The sequence below is a fragment of the Narcine bancroftii genome, chromosome 13 (genome assembly GCF_036971445.1).
Source record: "Narcine bancroftii isolate sNarBan1 chromosome 13, sNarBan1.hap1, whole genome shotgun sequence".
NCBI lineage: Eukaryota > Metazoa > Chordata > Chondrichthyes > Torpediniformes > Narcinidae > Narcine > Narcine bancroftii.
Window position 1 is genome coordinate 51060230 of NC_091481.1, and position 16877 is coordinate 51077106.

Below are 16877 nucleotides of genomic sequence, written 5' to 3' on the forward strand. Positions count from 1 at the left end.
TGACAGTTCATAAATACTGATTCCAACGTTTTGTCTTGTGAAATGGGCGAATGCAATCAACAATTACTTTAGTAAATGGTTTTCCAAAAGCACAAATTAGTTTTAAAGGGGCTACTGAGGGAGTCCAATTAGGTTTCCACACAGCCTGAGAAGTGTGATTTGTCCGGAAAAATGTCACAACATATTTTTTTCAAACCAAGATGAACACTCAAGGTTGTGCTATTTGCCAAGATTAATCTTTCGGAACAACAAACTTATGAACAATTACCTATTCTTCACTGGAAGGAATATCAAGTGGTCTTCAGTTCCTCATTAGCAGCACTTTCGTAAAATAATATCCAGTTGGCATTTTCTTACTTTCCGACTCAGGGAGAGCCGTACGCTCAGGTCGATGACAAATCCTTACTCTTGTCTTTAACACCAGAACTCTGGTCCCAACCATGAGCCCTGCCAAGCTTTGTTTTAGAAATTGTGTCGCTGCACCGACTGGATATATATTCGAATCGCTCTTTATTTCATCAATTACTGGTTTGGCAGTTAACCTTAACACAGGGACAATTTTACGCTCTGCAAGATAATTTCCCAATTTGTTTTCTAATTTATGTTGATATTCCACATTATCCCTTTGGAAGGGTTGAGTTGGCACATATTTAACCCTCTGTAAGAATGCACGTGGCACAAATGTAAAGCATATTGATCCGCAAATTCAGCAAACCCTGCTAAGTTTCCATTTCTTTCTCAAATTGTGCTATTTCTTGGCTTTCTCCCTTCTATTATTTAGCACAAACTGATTTTGTTCCTCTGCAGGCCTAAGTGTTTCTAATTCTAGCTCGAACTGCCTTTGCTTCTCTTCTTCTTCTGCCTCAGGCTTTTCTCTCAAACTCCAATGTAAGCTTTTCCAACTCGATTTGTTTTATTTGTGACCTCTACTCACAGGATTCACTTGAGGGAAATTGTTTTATCTCTTCCTCTCCAAATGTCTCTTTAATTACATAATAGTCACCTCTTTTCAATCTTCTTCAGCATGATGCTGAACCAAGCCATGAAAGACCCCAACAATGAAGACGCTGTTTACACCCGGTACCGCACGGATGGCAGTCTCTTCAATCTGAGGCGCCTGCAAGCTCACACCAAGACACAAGTGAAACTTGTCCGTGAACTACTCTTTGCAGATGATGCCGCTTTAGTTGCCCATTCAGAGCCAGCTCTTCAGCGCTTGACGTCCTGCTTTGCGGAAACTGCCAAAATGTTTGGCCTGGAAGTCAGCCTGAAGAAAAATGAGGTCCTCCATCAGCCAGCTCCCCACCATGACTACCAGCACCCCCACATCTCCATCGGGCACACAAAACTCAAAACGGTCAACCAGTTTACCTATCTCGGCTGCACCATTTCATCAGATGCAAGGATCGACAATGAGATAGACAACAGACTCGCCAAGGCAAATAGCGCCTTTGGAAGACTACACAAAAGAGTCTGGAAAAACAACCAACTGAAAAACCTCACAAAGATAAGCGTATACAGAGCCGTTGTCATGCCCACACTCCTGTTCGGCTCCGAATCATGGGTCCTCTACTGGCACCACCTACGGCTCCTAGAACGCTTCCACCAGCGTTGTCTCCGCTCCATCCTCAACATCCATTGGAGCGCTTACACCCCTAACGTCGAAGTACTCGAGATGGCAGAGGTCGACAGCATCGAGTCCACGCTGCTGAAGATCCAGCTGCGCTGGATGGGTCAAGTCTCCAGAATGGAGGACCATCGCCTTCCCAAGATCGTGTTATATGGCGAGCTCTCCACTGGCCACCGTGACAGAGGTGCACCAAAGAAAAGGTACAAGGACTGCCTAAAGAAATCTCTTGGTGCCTGCCACATTGACCACCGCCAGTGGGCTGATAACGCCTCAAACCGTGCATCTTGGCGCCTCACAGTTTGGCGGGCAGCAACCTCCTTTGAAGAAGACCGCAGAGCCCACCTCACTGACAAAAGGCAAAGGAGGAAAAACCCAACACCCAACCCCAACCAACCAATTTTCCCTTGCAACCGCTGCAATCGTGTCTGCCTGTCCCGCATCGGACTTGTCAGCCACAAACGAGCCTGCAGCTGACGTGGACTTTTTACCCCCTCCATAAATCTTCATCCGCGAAGACAAGCCAAAGAAAGAAGAAGTCACCTATAACTTTTCAGATCTCTTGCCTTCTTCATTGATCGTTTGACCACCACCAATTCCAAATTTTGTGCAATAGTCAATAACTCATTCTATTAACCCTCTGCGAATCTGCAAAAGTGAGCCATCCCACTAACTTCTCAAGGCCCTTCACTACTGTCGGTCCACACAAAAGCCTTTAAATTAGCTCAAAAATTCTTATCAATCTAATTGAAAATGAACCGATCACACAGCCCCCAATTTCCAGTGATCCTAGATGTGCCCTTAATTATGTTACATGCTAAGACAGCAGCAATAGAAATTAAATAACAAAGTGTTATGTGTATATGTTTTATTATTAATTAGTAATAATTAAACACCTTATATGAATTATCTAAATTTAAGCCCCAAACTTGCACCACCTCTGTGGGAATGGCAATGTTTGTGCGTGGAATAACATTACAATTCAGGAATGATTCCTGAAGGTTGGTTCAAGGTTTCAGTGTCAGAAATCCAGTGTAAACATAACATATAACATAACATAACAATTACAGCACGGAAAAAGGCCATTAGGCCCTTCTAGTCCGCACCGAACCAAACACCCCTTTCTAATCCCACCTCCCTGCACAATGCCCATAACCCTCCATCTTCGTCTCATCCATATACCTGTCAAACCTTTTCTTAAATAATACAATTGACTCCACCGCCACTATTTCTCCCGGAAGATTATTCCACACAGCTACCACTCTCTGAGTAAGGAAGTTCCCCCTCATGTTACCTCTAAACCTCTGCCCCTTAATTCTTAACTCATGTCCTCTTGTTTTAAACTTTCCTCCTCTTAACGGAAATAGTCTATCCACATCCACTCTGTCTATCCCTTTCATAATCTTAAATACTTCTATCAAATCCTCTCTCAACCTTCTACGCTCCAAAGAATAAAGACCCAATCTGTCCAATCTCTCCCCATACTCCAGATGCTTAAACCCAGGCAACATTCTGGTAAACCTTCTCTGCACTCTCTCCACTCTGTTTATATCCTTCCTATAATTAGGCGACCAGAACTGCACACAGAACTCCAAATTAGGCCGCACCAACGTCTTATACAATCTCAACATCACCTCCCAACTCCTATATTCCATGCAATGATTGATAAAGGCCAGCATACTAAAAGCCTTCTTCACCACCCTATTCACGTGAGTTTCTACCTTCAGGGAACGATGTACCGTTACTCCTAAATCTTTCTGCTCTTCTGTATTCCTCAATGCTCTCCCATTTACCACATATGTCCTATTCTGATTCTTCCTACCAAAATGAAGCACCTCACACTTATCAGCATTAAATTCCATGTGCCATTTTTCAGCCCACTTTTCTAAGCAGCCCAAATCCCTCTGCAATCCTTGAAAACCTTCTTCATTATCCACTATTGCACCTATCTTAGTATCGTCTGCATATTTACTAATCCAATTCACCACCCCATCATCTAGATCATTAATGTATATAACGAACAACAATGGGCCCAATACAGATCCTTGAGGCACACCACTGGTCACCGGCCTCCAACCTGACAGACAATTATCCACTGCCACTCTCTGGCCTCTCCCTTTCAGCCAATGTTCAATCCATTTGACTATCTCAAAATTTATACCTAAAGACTGCACCTTCCTAACTAACCTTCCATGTGGTACCTTATCGAAGGCCTTACTGAAGTCCATATAGACAACATCCACTGCGCTACCCTCATCCACATTCCTAGTCACCTCTTCAAAAAATTCAATCAGATTGGTCAAACATGACTTTCCTCCCACAAATCCATGTTGAGTGCTCCTGATCAGACCCTGTCTATCCAGATGTTTATAAGTACTATCTCTAAGAATTTTCTCCATTAATTTACCTACCACAGACGTCAAACTTACAGGCCGATAGTTGCCAGGCTTCCTCCTTGAACCCTTTTTAAATAACGGAACCACATGCGCAATGCACCAATCCTCCGGCACTATCCCCATATCTAATGACATTTGAAAAATTACCGCCAGAGCCTCTGCTATTTCCTCCTTCACTTCTCTCAATGTCCTGGGGAAGATCCCGTCTGGTCCCGGAGACTTATCCACCTTTATATTCTTCTAAAGCCTTAAAACTACACCTTTTGTAATCTCTATATTCCCCATATTTACCCAATTTGCTTTTTTTATCCCACATCTCCCAATATCCTTCTCCTTAGTGAATACCGAAGAAAAGAAACTGTTCAATATCTCCCCCATTTCTCTAGGTTCCACACACAGTTTTCCACTCTGATTTTCTAAGGGACCAATTTTGTCTCTAGCTTTCCTCTTACCATTAACATATTTGTAGAACTCTTTTGGATTAGTTTTCACCCTGCTTGCCATAGTTTTCTCGTACCTTCTTTTAGCTTTCCTAATTCCTCTCTTAAGATTCCTCTTACATTCAATGTATCTTTCAAACATCTCCTTAACTCCATGCTTCTTATATCTAATGTACGCCTCCCTTTTTCTTCGAACCAAGTTTCCAATATTCCTTGAAAACCACGGCTCTCTCAAACCTTTTGCCCCTCCTTTTAACCTAACAGGAACATAAAGCTTTTGCACTCTCAATATCTGATCTTTAAAAGATATCCATCTCTCTACTACATCCTGCCCATAAAACAAATTGTCCCAATGCACACCCTGCAAGTCCTTTCGCATCTCCTCAAATCTAGCTTTTCCCCAATCAAAAACCTCAATCCTTGGCCCTGATGCAGATTTAATTTTTTTTTGAACAGAGGTCATCAGAAAGTAGGCGAGAGAGACCGGGCAACAGACTGTTTTAAAGTCACAAAATTCTTGTCAAAATGTTTCCAGCTAAATATCCTGTCAGACAAGCGGTTATCAAAATTCCCCTTTTTCTTCTCGTAGAGGATTCGGAGCTAGTAATTCTCACAAAGCTTCCAGAACACTTTTGAGGATCATCTGTCCGTCACTATAGTCTCGATGGGATTGAGCAGGTCCCCTTCAAAGGCGACTTTCCATTGGCGACACGAAACCAATTCACCACAGTATTCCTCAAAGAGCTGCTGCTCCTGTGCTGCTGACTCAAAATGGACCATATCGAACAGCATAGTTTCTATAATATGTTAGTCACATGGTCTCTACACCAGAGGTCCAGTGGCACTTCCTCGCTCTCTCCATAAGTATCGAAAATTATGAACTCTGTCCAAGCCTACCAACCCACAATCTTCAATGTTTTTCAGCGGGAAGCTTAAGTGACAGTCCCACTCAAATATAAATGAAGTTAGAACACTATATAGTTACAGCACATAGGACCCCAAAAACCAAGCAACCACACCCGTAGGAAAAGTGAATCTCAAGATTATATGTGATCTAACTATAGAGACGGAAAATATATATACTCTATATGTGTGTGTGTGTGTGTGTGTGTGTGTGTGTGTGTGTGTGTGTGTGTGTGTGTGTGTGTGTTTGTGTGTGCGTGAGTGTGTGTATATGTGTGTGTGTGTGTGTGTGTGTGTGTGTGTGTGTGTTAATTGTACTCAAGAGTAATTGTTTCATCTCGTTTGATATGTTCATTCTGTTGACAAGGAAGAACTTGAATTGGAATGTGCAAAATATTTACCCACTAAATATGTTCTACAATGATATCTCGCGTAGCCAAACAGCATATCTAGCTGTGCCCAACTTGCGTTGAAAACAAACAGAACCGACACTGAAAACTATTTTCTTCGTGTCCATTGAGGTTCAGAACCGACACTGAAAACTATTTTCTTCGTGTTCATTGAGGTTCAGCGGCAGCAAGGAAACTCTGCGGACACAAACGGAGAAACTACGTGTGAACACCATATGGATGAGTGAGAAGGTTAAGGTTTTCCAGCTGGTTCATCGATACACGGAGCTTATGGTCATTTCCACTTTTCGACCCCGAAGGCTTGTGCAAGATGAACTGCTGACGCGCGGAAGAGACCACGAGGAGTTGAGAGAGAAACATCTACTGGGAGAACTGGAAAGAATACAGATAGATCAGTTGTTTTAGAGCAGCCATTTGAGGACAGGTATGGGATGTTTCTTGGGAGTTCAGCAGGACTGGCTGGAGACCCGTGAATCTGGAAAACCATAATGGTGCAAAAGATCCTCCATGACTGGGCCACCATGAAAATATACCAACATTTCCAATTTGACGTCACGTTCGAATTCCGGTATTTAAACACTATAGAAGGCAGGATAAACCTGACGGACTTGATTATGGGTTAGTATCCTTACTTTAGAAATGTCTTGGGAGAGATCTGGAAGATTCTGGAAGAAATGTTGTTTATATTCGATGCCTTAGATGAATTCAAGCATAGCATTGATTTGGATGACAGGCGGAGAGCCACAGATGCGCAGTCAGTGTCCAAATCCTGCGTGGTCTTTTGAAGTGTCTGACATCGTATACAATTTAGACCTACATAAGCAGCTCCCAGAATGTTCGGTGCTCGTGACCACCCAGCCTACAGCGTTACATTTGTTGAGAAAATCGAATATCATTGTCTGGACTGAAATTCTGGGATACCATGGTGAGGAACGGAAGGAATATTTCTGCAAGTGTTTTGAAGATCCCTCGTTGGCAGCGGCCGTCTTCAAACACATGGAGGAGAACGAGATTCTGCACACTATGAGCTACAACCCTTCCTACTGCTGGATACTTGGCCTGAACCCCTTCTTCACAAGAAGAAACAAAGAAGCGCAAGGAGATCCCAGAACCATCACCCAAATGCATTCCTACTATGTTTACAACATCCTGAAAAAGCACAGTCGAGAGCACCGGTGACGTGCTCCTGAGGGTTGGTCAGATGGCATTCACAGGAGTGCAGAAAAAGAAAATCGTGTTGACAGATGGGGATTTGATCAAATACAATCTGCAGCCTTGTCAATGCCTGTCCTCCTTCCTGGTGGAACGATGGGAGAGAGAGGATACTGCCGGTGGCATGGTGTACACTTTCCCACACATCACGATCCAAGAGTATTTAGCCGCACTCGCACAATTCTTGACTACAGACCTGGAGAATATCACGGAAGTTCTCACCGAAGCCCACAGCAATAGCGATGGACGATTTAAGTTGTTTCTCCTTTTCATTGTTGGTTTCTCCTCCCCAACAACCCTTCGAAACCTGGAGGAATTCCTTGGTCAGTTTCCTCATCGAAAAATTTGCCGAGTGATTGACTGGGTGAAGGAGGTGGGTAACGCCAGAGTGGAAAAACAGAGAGTAAATATGAAACAATGCGTCTCATGAACATATTGAACTATCTGTTTGAATCCAAGAATCGTGGGGTGACTCTGGGATCTATCGAAGAGCTGTCACTTAGGGAATTGCCACTGACCCTACTTGACTGCACGGTCCTTTCCCATCTCATTGGTTTCTGCGATGCAATAAACCATCTCGACGTGCAGATTGCAGCATTGGGTATGATGTGGTCCAATATTTGGGAGATGGGATGCACAAATGCAAGACTTTGAGGTAACTGATAATTTATCTCTAACTGCATTTTCAATATTCAACATTTTATTTAAATGCATAGGAAAAAGTTTGGATAAAATTGACAAAGTGCAATTGTGATAAATAAACATAAAATCATTCAAAGACTTGGATACGAAATTTTATTTTTATACTGTTACGATCCCAAACTCATCAGCAATAGTTATTCACCATGGCAAATGGTTAATTAAACAAAAGTTATATTTAATGATCTTTAAACATGAAAACAGAATCAACTTTAACTTATCATTACTAATTTAACTAAACCCCCTTCTAATTCTAAGCGCACGTGTCTGTGATGTGTGTGGAAATTTAAGAAAATTTATTTGGTTCACAGTTCAAACTCACATAATTCTTCCAAGTTCACTGTATGCAGGCAATTCCTATACTGTGCATAGAATTTAACATGTCTAAAGTTTACTAGAATTTGGTGCTCAAAGGTAAATTTTTACTGCTCAGGAAGTTTCTCTTAGGTTTCCAGGGAGAGAGAGGGTTATTTGTTGTTCCAGGATTTCCACAACTGAGGAACCACCATTTATCACCTCAATGTGTTGCTGATGAAATTTGCAGCATCAGGGGTCTCCAGATGACGACCACTGTCTTCCAGGCCATACAGAGTTCCTTCCTGTTCCACTTATTCTAAGAGAAACATAATAAAGATATCACTTCTGGCCATCCGCCACTCTAGAGTTTCTGTTTCAGTTCTGTGTGTGTCTCCCTCCATCTCTGCGATTCCAACTGCCAGCCACACGTCCTTCTCTCTCTCTCTCTCTCACGTGCAAAACTATCTCCATTTCCAGCAAACAATGGAGTTATTCTCCTGCTCCAAACTGTTGATATAGGAAAATAAACTTCTGAATGATCTTTGAGTGAGCACTTTTCAAAGAGGTTAGAAGACTTGTAAAAATTTCCAACACTGACAACCAGTCTCCAGTCCATTCGATTCATGACATCATTTCAATTAGAACTTGCTTGGGAAATGAACATAGCATTCTCCATATTTCTGTTGTCACTGAATATAAGTTCTTCAGCATTTCAAATAAGATCTGTTTTAAAGTGTGTAACCTACTCTAATTTTACCAATTTATCTCCCAAAAAATTATCAAATATTCTATCACAATACACATGAATAAAATACACAGATAAAATAAAATACAAATAATGTAAAATAAATCTCCTACTAGTTTAAACATATAAAAGCACATGATACCCCAATTTGTAAGTTTAAGATGGTTGTTTTTGAAAGTATATTAGTGACTTTATCAGATCTGAAAATAAATGTCATTAATTTAATATACTTTATCACATCTTTTTTCCGTGTTTCTTAATGTCCTTTCACGATGCTTCAACGAACAGCTACTGGCACCTAGGCCTAGAGTAATTTCAACAGTTGGTGGGTCGTAGCATCTCGCTTTCCCAATGGAGAATTAAACTTCTGAGTGAAGTTGTGCAAGATATTCCATTTCGCTCTGCGACTCTCCCTTTCTCATACTTCCTCTTCCACTCTGTGAGTCATCTCTCTCTTTCTGCCTCTCCCCCTCTCTCTCTCTCTCTCTCTATCTATCTCTCTCTCTATCTATCTATCTATCTCTCTCTCTCTCTCTCACTCTCATTGAAACCTTCTTTGAATGTAAGACACCCCCTTTGTGACATGACTCCCCATCTTTGTTTTACCTCCCTTCTCTCTGCTTCACATCCACCTGTTAATCCACTTTGCGTGTACGAGTTTCACTCTCCTTTTAAATCTTCCCCTCTCTTTGACTTCGCTTCTCTGTCAATATACCACTATCTGTGTTTCAGACTCTCTGTTCCTTTCTGTGAGACACCCCCTGTCTGTGAGTGTCGTCTCTCTGTGTGAGTACATCTTGTCGATGCGAGACACCTCTTCCATTTGAGAGCTCCCTCAATCTGAGACTTGTCATTTCAATGAAATTCTCGTCTCCCTATGTGAGAGTGCTCTTTACTGTGTTAGAGTCTGATTTCTGTGTGACATCATCTCCGTGAAATTGTCATCTCTCCCTCGCTCTCACACACTCACTCACTCTGCCTATTTATATCTCTCTATCCTTCTATTACCTAACTGAATCTTTATTCTGTTCATTGCGATCTTAAGTCTCCGGTCACCCCTGTCTCAAACTCTCCCTCTCTCAGTGAGTTCGCAGTGACATCCTGACTCACTCCATGTTTTCTGATATTGTCTCTTCTATCTGCTCCTCTCGCTCACTTTCTCATTCTCTCTCTCTCTCATTCTCTCTCTCTCTCACACACACACAAACACGCACACACACACACACGCACACAAACACACACACACATACAAACACACACACATACACACACACACATACAGAAAGACACACACACACAAACACACACACACATACAAACACACACATACACACACACACACAGACACAGACACACACACACACAAACAGACACACACACACACACACACACACACACACACACACACACACACACACACAAACAAAGACAAAGATGTGTGTGCACGCAAACAGGATGTCCGATTAAAAAAAAAGGTAACAGCAGCAGCTTTTGTTTTTCTCTACTGTGAATGAACAGGGAGATGATAATATGAAAATCATGACAGTCAATATCATGTGCAGACGATGTAAGGTGTAAATTGTCCCAATTTCATAATATCCGGCTGAAATGTGGCCAGTATCTCAATTGTGAATCATTGCTACGTGATAGCAATGAGATCAACAATCTGAAACTGAAAATATCTTACAAAAGCAATTGACAATAACTTGCAAAATCTGTACCACCTAAATATGTTTTCAGGAAGGTAGAAGGAGACCTCGAGAAATGGAGAGATTACCGATTAACTTGGTGGGAAGGGGTAATTGCATCAAAATTCAAGCAATGCCAATGTTCAACTTCTGCCAATTCTGTGACCTAAAAACCATACTAGACAGTTCGTATAGAATAATAAGGCACCAAGATTTACATTGAAAACAAAATGACATTGGACCACGGGCTTGCAGGTCTTAGACTTCCAGGCTAAATTTCTCTCAGTCTTCTTCACTGAATGCAATACACATCCCCCACCTCCACCATCTTGTGTTCAAATGGAAATATAACCAATGGAGGAGGGGAAAGCAAAGGAATTTATCTATAAATGGAGTGTCAAAACACTAAAGGAAAAGATGGATAACCCCATTCCAAAATGTAAGATTAGAACATCGTAAGAAATTAATGAAAAAAAAGATGGGTTGTCAATAAAAGCACCAATGTGCTAAAATGTGTTACTACTTTTGAGTAGAGCAATCGAATATTAACTTTGTGGTATGCAAAAGTATAAGATATATTAAAGACTGTTACACAAGAGGAATTCTTATGTCCTTTGAACAATTTAAACATAAATATGGAGTGACTAGTGGGATATACTTCTGTTTTCTCCAGATTAGGTTGTTCTTAAGAGAAGGATAAGGACCAACTTTGACTCCACCTGATATTAATCAAACCGTATGAACGGTTGTGATGGGGAATACATACAAAGTTTTTACAAGAATGTACAATGCTCTCCAGAGAGAAAGTGAAAATCCAGGGTTGAAGACGTCAAAGAAAAGATGGGAGTCGAACTTGGGTGTGGTGATTTCAGAAAGAAGCTGTTTGGATTGGTGTAAGGACAACATGACATTAATGATAAATACAAATTATATCTGGATCAGTATAATTTTAAAGCCAGTTATATCTTACCCCACATAAGTTAGACAGATCAGAATCCGAAATTTCAGGGATGTGTTTCAGATGTGGGACTGACACGGCAACCTTTCTACACGCCATGTGGTCATCCATGAACGTGAGGCCATTTTGGGAAGATATCGCTGGAAACAAATATCCAGGACAACAGGAGTGGCCGACGTGTACGACCCAGTGCTGTATCTATTAGGTGATTTCTTGGAAATAAATGAAAAATTTACCAAATACCAAATTGCATATATAATAGTAGCACTTGCCTTAGCTAAAAAAAATCACGATCACTTGAACATCTGACACCCCACTAGGAATAGCAGGATGGACAGCTGAATTAACCTATGGAAGAAAATTACATAGAACTTATAAAATAAATATTACATCTTTGTAAACCTCTGGCATCCTTACCAGGACCACATAACTCACCAGATACATTATAAAAAGGAACAAATATGTTAATAAAAAGTAACTGTTATATATATGAGTATGTAATTTCCCCAACTGTAATTTCCTTAACATTCATTGGAATGACTTCATCACCAACATCGAAGTACTCGAATTGGCAGAGTCCACAAGAATCGAATCCATGCTGCTGAAGACCCAACTGCGCTGGGTGGGTCACATCTCCAGAATGGAGGACCATCGCCTTCCCAAGATAGTGTTATATGGCGAGCTCTCCACTGGTCACTGAGACAGAGGTGCACCAAAGAAGAAATACAAGGACTAATTAAAGAAAGCTCTTAGTGCCTGCCACATTGACCACTGCCAGTGGGCTGATATCGCCTCCAACCTTGCATCTTGGCGCCTCACAGTTCAGCGGGCAGCAACCTCCTTTGAAGAAGACCGCAGAGCCCACCTCACTGACAAAAGACAAAGGAGGAAAAACCCAACACCCAACCCCAACCAACCAATTTTCCCTTGCAACCGCTGCAACCATGCCTGCCTGTCCCGCATCGGACTTGCCAGTCACCAACGAGCCTGCAGCTGACGTGGACATACCCCTCCATAAATCTTCATCCACAAAGCCAAGTCAAAGAATCTAATTTCCCCAACTGTACTCTATATACTTCAAATATATACAAAATCTGATGGTGGACGTGTTTATATGTATGAATGGGGTAAGGAAACTGTTTTGTTTTTGTTTGCTGGGCTTGTGAGCAAAAGGTTTTATATCGTCTATTTAAAATGTGACTATGTATATTAAAAACAAAAATCATATATTAAAAAGAACTATTCTGACCCTGATTCTGAATAATAACGTGCAGGTCAGTGATTTAAGTGTAATATTTTCCAACACTACCTCCCACACCCCCCCCCCCCATTCAATTATCAGAAGAGGATAAAGCGTTCGCACTGACAGCACTTCACGCACTAAAAACTTTGGACTAGCAAGTGGAAAGCAAAGAAGGGTTTTAAAGATTGTAGATGGTTCTGGGCCGGCTGCTAAAATGTAAGCTGGAAGTTAATGCTGAAAATCGTGAAATATTGCATTTTGAAGGGACATATCAGTATATGATGAACGGCAGGGCAGTCAAACAAAGCGACCCGGAACACAGAAACCTAATTAACTCCCTGAGACTGTTGCCACAGGTCGGTAGGTTCATAAAGAATATTATCCTTCATAAATCACAGTAGTGCGTCTAGTATTTGGGATGATCTGTTAAAGTTAAATCAGACATTAGTGAGACCTGACTTAGAATCCTGCAGACAGGTTTGATCACTTGACTACAGAACGCCAGCAGTAAAATTGAAAGTGCGCAGAGAATATTTACCAGGATGTTGCTGGGTCTTTAGGAACTGTATTACAAAGAAAGGATTTTATTCCCGGGAGCGTACAAAAACAGGAAGGGAAAATTGATGAAGGATTCAAAAATTGTAATGGGTATAGTTCAGTAGTTATTAGCTCTTTGTTAACACTCACATACCACCTTAAGTAACGCCTTACTAACCGAAGATCACCAAATTCATCCTATTCAATTTGTACGAGACTGCAGGTGATTCAGGACAAACCTTGGGTCAAGTATCAGGAGATTGAGCAAGCGTCCAATAACGCTTCAAATATCATCTAAACGAAGAGTTATTAAACCAAGCTCTCCTCATTTGGTTCAGAAATATGTATAGATGCTCCACTCGTGTTGGACGTGAGGTAGGAGAGGAGAGCGATTTATCGGGATATTCGTTGTGATTGCCCTGTGAGGAGACACGTTCAAAGACTAGAAGCAATCAGGTAATAACCTCTTATATGGGAATTTAATTGTTATCGGGCAGTTGGCAATATGAATTGGGGAAGAGGGCATGTCGAGATATTGCAGAGCGTTCTCTGAAGGATTTTGTTGCATTATTGAGAAATGTTAAATTTCCAGAATATTAAGGGTTTGGGCCGGATGGTAGTTCCAGAAACTTCCTCAACCACAATATAAGGCGCTGAACCATCTATTCAGGAACAAGATTGGCGAATGGTTGTGCAGGATCAGGAAGACGGATTTGTGCGCTGCAGTCCGTAACTCCATTAATTTTAGCATTTCTCTTGAAATTCTGGAAGGGCTAAACACGTGCTGAATTGAAGACATTTATCCTAAATAAGAAGAACATGGTTCAAAGCGTTTTTATGATGGTCTTGTGTTTGATCTCGGATGGATACGCGTCTGGAGAGTTATGGGAACTAAACTACGCCAGTATGTTCGATGGCGTACAGGATCTTCTGATATTGATGCCGATCACCTGGATTTCAGCATTCTGATGACTTCACGGTATACACGTGGCGTCCATGTATGAATGCTTCAATCGTCTTATTCGTCACGCATTCTTCTACACAAATACTGATAAAATCGTTAAGAGCCACGATGCATTTACTTTATTATGGAAAAGTCCACTGACTTGAAGACCCTGTGTCTTCAGACCATGAACTTTCACCTTTCCAAATTCTGCCCGTGAGCGAATGGCATCAGCACTGTTCCGTTATCTGACTTGCCAAATGTCGGCGTGCTGTGCATCGTTGGAATTGTTTACAGGGAGTGTCAGACATGAAGGGGGCCTGATGTGACAGAGGGAACTTTTACAAAACGGTCGTTCTCTTAACTGAAGTCCTATGAATTCGATTGCAGCTTCAATATATTTTAATGAGATTATGTTCGTGGTGAATCACTCATCCAGCACTAGCATTTATGTTGCCAGCGATGGTGCATCGTGGTCACTCAATAAGACTGATGTGAAGTCCGAAAGCAATATTTAGGACATGTGTATCACCGCTTGATTTCCAGCTTTGCAAAATCAGGTTCACCACTTTCGGGAATCACAAAAATTCCTCCCTTATTATACACTCATCTTTGTTTTACAAACCTGTGGTACAACACTAATATTACTATTCATAGAAAGAGATGATGTTTGTGAAATAATTCAATGATTAAAATATGTATTTTTTTTATTTCACTGGTTCAAATCTCATGACATATTGGGACATTTCCCCCCATATATCTATCCAAATAGCATGAAAGCAATTAATGTCCATGGGACCAAAAAATGTTGATTACCACGTGACATAACATGTAAACATGTTAACTCTAATTGTGCTTCATTCCGTGGTTTGAGGCTAATCCGAATGAAAATGCCATTAATTACCTTAATTAAGTTATCACAGGGGTATAAATGTTCCCTGAACTAGTGTCAATTGGGCATCAACAACCGCGTTGGTTCAGGCCGAAAATGGTTTATCCAGCCATTTTCCAGATAGTCAGAATTTACTATCCTATACAGGCAGCGGTCGGTATTCCGGGTAAGAAAAGAGATTCATGTGGATCTCTAATTATCTTATGAAATTTGAAAGGTTGACACGATGTCTCTTTCCTGACAATTCTGCAGTTCATTTTAGAAAGAGAGTATCAGAAGAAAATTGGTTCGTTCTGTTTTATAAACATATTTCTGTACATTCAGAGGTTTGATTCCCGTTGATTAATTAAATAGTTTTAAATCTAAGTTTTTTTTTCTAACATTTATTGTAAGTCGAAGAATAGAGTTTAAATCTGATTCTATTAATCGCTGCCAAACCATGATGCCGAGACTTGTTGGATTTATAGGAGCAGTGCAATAGGTTTGGCTTTTAACCCCTGAATGTCGAAACTAAGTGGTATAATCTGATGTGCGTAAACTAAACTAGGAGGGGAATGGATAGAGTAAGTGCAAGAAGAAATTTTCCACAGTGTTGGTTTACTGGAACGACTTCACGCAGATTGTGGTAAACGTTGCCATATTAAGTCAGGGAAACATGATAACTGTCGACATGCAGGTAGACTTGGACAGGTGCATGGATTGGAGAGTTGTGGGCCCATGGTATAGGTGCACGTCAATGGGTAGCGGCAGGGAAATCGTTTGATGCTCCATAAACGAGACCCGGGTCTGTTTTGTGTTGTAGTGGTCTATGGTTCCAGTATATAAGAACGCAATGTCCGGTCTCTTACGTGCCTGGCGAATTTGACGTCTTGTTATTCACCGTGATGAAAGCTGTGCTGTTTGCCAGCTGGTGCCAAGATTCTGATGAGCTCTCTGTGTCATTATTTCAATCTCTGGCTATGGTCAGTTCGAGATGGTGCCTATGGCGTGTTAGTAGGTTGCAGGTGACATATGTGTCACGTCTGGATTAGGCGCTAAATTAACCCCTGCTGTCACGGAATTCCTAGAAAGGTAGGACCTTTTTCTTTGCTGCTATTTGAGTAGAATTCTTTTTGAAACGAGGAAACCACAATTATTCTATTTCCAGGCACGTCTGCATCATTGAAATTGAAATAGAATAGCAACAACATTGTTTGTCGTCTGCCAAAATCAACACAGTGCCGAACAGAAAAAAAAAGAGATATTAAATATCTCAACCAGCTGAACGGCAGTGAAATATCCAATGTCATCGTCATTCAAAGGTAACTCCGTTTGAAATGTTCTCCGCATGACACCTTGGTAATATGGTGTCACGTTCCAGCAACGAACTGTTTTTTTTTTATCAATGCCACAACCAAGCCTATCTAAAAGAATTGTATTAAAAATAAAAATACGGTAGTTTGTCTCCCCATGATTTCCCCCTGTTACTGCAACAGGAAAATGCCGTCAAAACTTTGTAGCCATTTGCCAACCACTTTGGCAGTGAAGGAATCTAATTCGGAGCAAATCGCCAGTCACAGAATTATGAACGAATAACATCCAGGTCAATCATGTGGTTCATGAAGTTGGACTTAAAGCTTTCAAAGAGGAAATTCTTTTCCGACGAGTTTCACGAACTACAAGATCCTTCTCTTGAGAGTAAGGAAAACGAAGAATTACCGAACGTGAACGATGTTCCGAGGTTGGCATGGGAACTGGAAACTGTGGTGTGCTCTGTCTAGATTGGGCTAAGTAGCAAAAGCCTCTTTCCACGAGTAAATTGGAGAAGAAATCCCTTAACTTGCCTTCCTCGGCATCTTCCAAAAGCCCCGAGATCCGAGCATGTTGGCGTTGGCTCGTTCTCCCTAA

The 16877-nt window shown here is 41.3% G+C and overlaps 1 pseudogene; it reads left to right on the plus strand.

Annotated features, from left to right (window-relative positions):
- The window catches only part of LOC138748038 (NACHT, LRR and PYD domains-containing protein 3-like), a 37809-nt pseudogene extending 21244 nt beyond the window's left edge, over nucleotides 1–16565 (plus strand).
- Nucleotides 16566–16877: the final 312 nt, after the last annotated feature.